The sequence below is a fragment of the Nicotiana tabacum genome, chromosome 21, assembly GCF_000715075.1.
Source record: "Nicotiana tabacum cultivar K326 chromosome 21, ASM71507v2, whole genome shotgun sequence".
Taxonomy (NCBI): Eukaryota; Viridiplantae; Streptophyta; class Magnoliopsida; order Solanales; family Solanaceae; genus Nicotiana; species Nicotiana tabacum.
The window spans coordinates 68,629,111-68,636,397 of NC_134100.1; positions in this window are offsets into that span (position 1 = coordinate 68,629,111).

Here is a 7,287-nt window from a genome sequence, read left to right on the forward strand (position 1 = left end):
GACCCAGGATCTACTTTATCGTATATTACCCCATTTGTCGCGAGGAAGTTTGGTATAGTGCCTGAAATACTAAGTGATCCTTTTGCGGTATCTACACCGGTCGGAGAATCGATTATTGCTAGACGGGTTTACCGAGGTTGTACGGTGACAATTTGTAGTCGTCAGACCTCAGCTAACCTAGTTGAGCTAGAGATGATGGACTTTGATGCTATCATGGGCATGGACTGGTTGGCAGCTTGCTATGCCACAGTTGATTGCCGAGCAAAGGTAGCCAAATTTCATTTTCCGGGTGAGCCAGTCCTTGAATGGGTAGGTAATACACCAACACCCAGAGGTAGGTTTATTTCCTATCTGAAGGCGAGGAAAATGATCGCAAAATGGTGCATTTATCATATTGTGCGAGTTAGAGATGCAGATGCTGAGATACCTACACTTCAGTCTATTCCCATAGTCAAAGAGTATGCAGATGTGTTTCCAGATGAGCTTCCAGGTATTCCTCCAGAGCGAGAGATTGATTTTAGCATCGATTTGCATCCAGGAACTCAACCAATATCCGTCCCTCCGTATAGAATGGCACCTGCCGAATTGAAGGAGTTGAAGGAGCAGTTAAAAGATTTGCTGGAGAAAGGTTACATTAGGCCCAGTACCTCACCTTGGGGTGCACCGGTACTATTTGTGCGAAAGAAAGACGGCTCGCTGAGGATGTGTATCGATTATAGGCAGTTGAACAAGGTAACTATTAAGAATAAGTATCCACTTCCAAGGATCGATGACTTGTTTGATCAGTTGCAGGGAGCTAGATGCTTTTCCAAGATTGATTTGAGGTCGGGGTACCACCAGGTCAGAGTTCGGGAAAAAGATATTCCGAAGACAGACTTCAGGACCCGATATGGCCACTTCGAGTTCCTTGTCATGTCCTTCGGGTTGACTAATGCACCCGCTGTATTTATGGACTTGATGAATAGCCTATTCCGGCCATTTTTAGATCTGTTCGTGATAGTATTTATTGATGATATTCTGGTTTATTCCCGTTCAGAGGATGAGCATGCGGACCACCTGCGAGCGGTACTCCAAACCCTCCGTGATCGTAAGTTGTATGCTAAGTTTTCTAAATGTGAGTTCTGGTTGAAGTCTGTAGCATTCTTGGGGCATATTGTATCAGATGAAGGGATAAAGGTGGACACTCAGAAGATTGAGGCCGTGAAATCTTGGCCTAGACCTACCACTCCGACAGAGGTTCGTAGCTTTCTAGGCTTAGCAGGATACTATCGGAGGTTCGTAGAGGGTTTTTCTTCCCTTTCGGCACCATTGACGAAGTTGACACAGAAAGAAACTAAGTTTCAATGGACAGAGGCTTGTGAGCGGAGTTTCCAAGAGCTTAAGAACAAGTTGACCTCAGCTCCAGTTCTAACACTTCCAGAGGGTCTAGAGGGTTATGCCGTGTATTGTGATGCATCAGGTGTCGGGTTAGGATGTGTCCTGATGCAACATGGGAAGGTAATTGCATATGCTTCAAGGCAGTTGAGGAAGCACGAGAGGAATTATCCGACCCACGACCTCGAGTTAGCTGCGGTTGTCCATGCACTTAAGATATGGCGGCATTATTTATATGGTGTTCATGTTGATATATTTACTGATCATAAAAGCCTACAATATATTTTCAAGCAGAAAGAGTTGAATTTGCGACAGAGGCGATGGCTTGAGTTATTGAAAGATTACGATGTTAACATTCTCTACCATCCAGGGAAAGCTAATGTTGTAGCAGATGCCTTAAGTCGCCGATCTATGGGTAGCTTAGCACATGTAGAGCCCGAGAAAAGACAATTAGCTAGAGAGATTCATCAATTGGCTTCGTTGGGGGTTCGGTTAGTAGATTCTGAGGATGGTGGAGTTGTAATCCAAAACACTGCAAAATCATCCCTCATAGCTGAAGTCAAGGAAAGGCAGTACGAGGACCCAGAGTTGGTCGAGTTGAGAGAGCGAGTTCCGCAGCAGAAGAAGCCATTGTTAGAGCTCAAGGGAGATGGGGTTCTCAGATACAAGGGTCGTTTGTGTGTTCCAGATGTAGCAGGGCTACGAGACAGGATTATGTCAGAGGCACATTATTCATGGTATTCCATCCACCCTGGATCGACGAAGATGTATCATGACATTAAGGATATGTACTGGTGGAATGATATGAAGAAGAACATTGCTGAGTTTGTCGCCCAATGTGCTAGTTGCCAGCAAGTGAAGGTAGAACACCAGAAGCCCGGAGGGCTAATGCAGACTATAGAGATCCCGACATGGAAATGGGAGGCGATAAACATGGACTTTATCATGGGTTTACCTCGTTCTAATTGTAAGTTCGATTCCATATGGGTGATAGTCGATAGGCTCACGAAATCAGCTCACTTCCTACCGGTCAGATCTACATATACAGCAGAAGATTATGCAAAGTTATATATTAAGGAGATAGTGCGGCTACACGGAGTACCAGTTTCTATTATATCTGACCGTGGGGCTCAGTTTACAGCACATTTTTGGAGGTCATTTCAGAGAGGTCTAGGGACTCAGGTGAATCTCAGCACAGCTTTTCATCCACAGACTGATGGACAAGCCGAGCGCACAATTCAGACGCTCGAGGATATGTTACGAGTATGTGTGTTGGATTTTAAAAGAAGTTGGGATGAACATCTACCTCTTATCGAGTTTGCATATAATAATAGTTACCACTCCAGTATCCAGATGGCTCCGTACGAGGCTTTGTATGGGCGTAAGTGCAGATCTCCTATAGGGTGGTTTGATGTTGGAGAATCTGGGTTACATGGGCCAGACCTAGTTCAGCAGGCCATAGAGAAAGTAAAGGTTATCCGGGAGCGACTGTTGACAGCTCAGAGTCGTCAGAAGTCATATTCTGACGTGCGGCGACGAGACTTAGAGTTCAGGATTAATGACTGGGTATTCTTAAAGGTATCACCTATGAAGGGCGTGATGAGGTTTGGCAAGAAAGGAAAGCTTAGCCCACGGTATATTGGGCCTTATAGGATCATTCGGAGAGTGGGCCAACTAGCTTATGAGTTAGAGTTGCCCTCAGAATTGGAGTCTGTCCATCCGGTTTTTCACGTATCTATGCTACGGAAGTGCATTGGCGATCCTACCCGAGTGGTGCCCACGGATGATGTACAGATTACAGAGGACTTGTCATACGAGGAAATTCCAGTTGCCATCCTAGACCGACAAATCCGCAATCTACGAAATAAGGAGGTAGCTTCCGTAAAGGTTTTATGGAGGAGCAAGAATGTAGAAGAGATGACGTGGGAATCGGAGGAAGAAATGAAGTCTAAATACCCCCACCTATTTCAAAATGAAGATATGGTTCGAGATGGGACGCTACAACATAGCTCTATGTAGGCTAGCAGGTCATCAGGTAAGCTTTTATTTTTCACTTTCAATATTTATGATTTACGGTCGGTGAGGCAAATTGCTGCTATTTATAAAGATTGGCCATGTGTGGCATGCATAGTATGTTTCTGGCTACGTGCAGGTTGGTTTTAACCTAGTGTACGAAGGATACTCTGGAAAAAGTTTCCAAAGTCTCCAAGAGTAAACATTCGAGGACGAATGTTCCCAAGGGGGAGTGATGTTACACCCTATATTTTCGTATGTAAAAATGCGTCGTAAGCAAACTAATGTAGGACAAAAAAATGAGATAATATTTAAAAGTATATAAAGTAAGTTAATCATGTTACCTCTGAGGTTACAAATATTGAAGATCATGAACAACAAGTACAAAGAGGGTTGGACAGTTCAGAAGCTAAAGCAATTAAATAAAACAATGTTTCATCGAAAGTCGACAAGTTGGGAATGTTATAACATGTACCTTTGGGGTGAGACTAGGGTGATTAACATGATAAAGAGATTATGTCATGATTTATATTAGTCGTATTACATCCGTGTGTTATGTTTTTAAGTCAAGCGAGTTGTGGAACAAAAGTCGATGAAAGTCATCACAAGTTACATTCATAAGTTTTACTGAAACTTTGGGTCAAATGTAACTGCAATTTTCTCCCAATATACTTAGAGTTATGGTGTGTTCCACACATCAAATTAAAGATCTATGAGTCTATTTTCCAACGCATTAAACCATTTGTCAATACGACATCGGAGTAGAGAGATATGTGCATTTTTGCGATACTGCGCAAGCTGCTAGGTGACAAGTAGGTGTGTCACCTACTTGCTTAAATGAAAGCCCAAAAATGGGCCATTTCGGGTCGTCCAAAGAGGCCTTTTAAGGGCCTATTTTCTTCATATATTAGACTTAAAATAGAGCATAATAACCAGACATAAGCTCTGCAAAGAATCCTCCCAAAAATTTCCCACAAACCCTAATTGATTTTCTCTCCCTTTCAAGTTCCAATTGGAGGTAAAACTTAGAGTTTGAAGAACCAAGATATGAGCTGAGTTATCCAACAAATAAGGTGAGTTTACTGCTCTCTTTCATCCATTTTTTCTTCTGTAAATTCATGGTAAGTCGTTCTATACTTGTAAGAACTCACGGGATGGTGATCGGAAGCCGTGAGTTCGAGTTATTCACTTGTAGCGGACTATTTTGTGGACTGTTTTGTGTTGCTGTTGGGCTGCGTGTTTTATTACTATTTTGTGGAGTTTTGGAGGAGGAAGGGGGTTTATAAACACCATATAAATGTAGGGTGGTTGGCTGGTCGTTCGTCATAACATTTTCGGGTCGTTTGACACTACTACGGTGGTCGTTTTGTGTACGAAGAGATTGGGGTGTGTTGGGCTGTTTTGTAGTATTTGATGGTGTATATAGGGCTGGAAAATGATGTATATATGTTGTTATTGTTCTGTCCTTGTATTGTTGGTGTTATCTTGAAGTTGGAGGAAGGGCATATTATAGGGGAGATGCTGCACGTTTTAATACAAAATAGGTTTGTCGTTCGTTGTGCGATAGTTGTACCTTTCGTAACTTAACGATAGTATTATTATCATTCTTGTAGATTAAGGTGCGAAGAGGTGAGTTCAACTTGGTGATTGAAAAGATTGTGATAAGGTATGTTAAGGCTAAGCCTTCCTTCATTTTGGCATGATCTCGTAGCTACATGTGTTAGTAATGAGACAAAAGAGAAGTTCATATTCATGAATTTATTCACACTATTCTAGTCTCATAAGTTACAATATTATTCCTTATCGAGACTCTATATTCAATTTTAGTATTGTCTTCTTTCAGTCAAGAGAGAAGCAAGCCTATATATACAGTATTACAGTATTTTCATTACCATCGAGCTATAATCGATGGGCAGGCCCCTATTGGGCAACTTCTGATCAGATGGAAAGTTATATACCGAGCCTACTGTGGCCGAGCGCCTATGAGCGAGCCCAGCATGGTCGAGATACATAGCCTAGTATGGCCGAGCGCCTATAAGCGAGCCTACTATGGCAGAGCAGTTATATATACCGAGCCTTATAAGGCCGTACAATTATTTTACTTACTATATTGAAGGAGTTGAGTCAGTATCAGCAGGTAAGTATATCTCCAGATCATCTTTGACTCCCAGTTAATTTCAGTTATCATATTATCAGTTCAGTTTCAGATTTCAGTTATTTTATTGCCTTACATACTCGGTACATTATTTCGTACTGACGTCCCTTTTTTGGGGCGCTGCATTTCATGCGTGCAGGTTCAGACAGACAGACGGGTAGACCTCCTCAGTAGGTGTTTCCCGAGTTCCGCCTGATCGGTAAGCTCCACGTCTTTCGGAGTTGCCAGGACTAGAGTTTTGTGTACATCTTATGTATATCTGTATATATGTTATGGGTAGGTCGGGGCCCTGTTCCGATCACAGTACATCTATCAGTAGAGGCTTGTAGGCATATCCTGTTGGTTAGTGCAGTATGTTGGGTTTGTATAAATTGGTGGTTTGTCAGCTGTAGTAGCTATGACGGCCTTGTCGGCCTAGCTTTATATTGATATTTAGTTAGTGCTAGTTTCCATTCAGTTTTATATTTTGCTTCGCAAATTGTCTTGCAAGGTGGCCCCATGGCCAAAGTATGACATTATGTGTTCAGAGTCCCTTAGTCGCAAATTGGTACGCCAGGTTAGGTGAGGCACGGGGTGCTTGTCTCGCTCCTAGGTTCGGGGCGTGACAAACTTGGTATCAGAGCAGTTCTGTCCTAGGAAGTCTACAAGCCGTGTCTAGTAGGGTCTTGTTTATAGATGTGTAATTTAGACAAGATACCTAATTTAGATTCTTCAATTTACTATATTTTGTTTACTAACTGTTGTATTATTTTGATATTTTTTTCTCTTATTTTTTTTAATTAAGAAATCAAGTAAATGCCAATTATTTTGAAAATAATGGATCAATAAGAAGAATAAAAAAGGGCAGTCTGGTGCACTAAGCTCTCGTTATACGCGAGGTCCGGGGAAGGGCCAGACCATAAGGGTCTATTGTACGCAGCCTTACCCTGCATTTCTGCAAGTGGTTGTTTTCACGGCTCGAACCCGTGACCTCCTGGTCACATGACAACAACTTTACCAGTTACGCCAATGCTCCCCTTCAATAAGAAGAATAAGTGACTTAATTAAAATAATTTGGGAGATTCTGGGTCACTTGACGAATTGAGGGGTAATTTTTAAAAGTTTGTTAATGGTAGGGATAAAATTTGACCGGATAGTATAACAATAGGGATAAATTTGGCCGGATAATATAATAGAGGTTAAATGTAGACAATATCCAAAAGTAGAGGGGTATATTTGGCCCTTTTCCCATTATACTATTGGTTCACTAGTGTCCCTACCGTCATAAAACTGGAACAAAAGTAGCCCTCCGCTGTTAGGATCCTCCGTGTTAGCAACATTCTCTCACATGGAGTGACATAATACTGAAGTGGCATGCCACATACCACCTCACTCCCCAATCCCATTTTACCCGCCCTCTCCCCCTTCTTCCTCTAACAATACCTCTCACTTCACCTAACTACTACCTCTAACATCACCCAACTAGAATTGTTCAAAATCAAACCATAATCGTTAACCGAATCACAAAATTGGCTTATTGATATCGGAGTAATGGTTGGTAAACGGATTAAAATTTTATAATTAACGGCTTATCAGTTTGGGGCGGATTACTCAATTTTCTTATCAAATAAACTGTTAACCCGTTAAAAATTTATATATTTACGGGTATATTATCTGGTTTAGGTGGCATAACTGGGTATATTATAATTTATATTGTTTGGCTGAATATTGAGACTCTTAATGTCTTCTTTACAGGTTATGTCGTT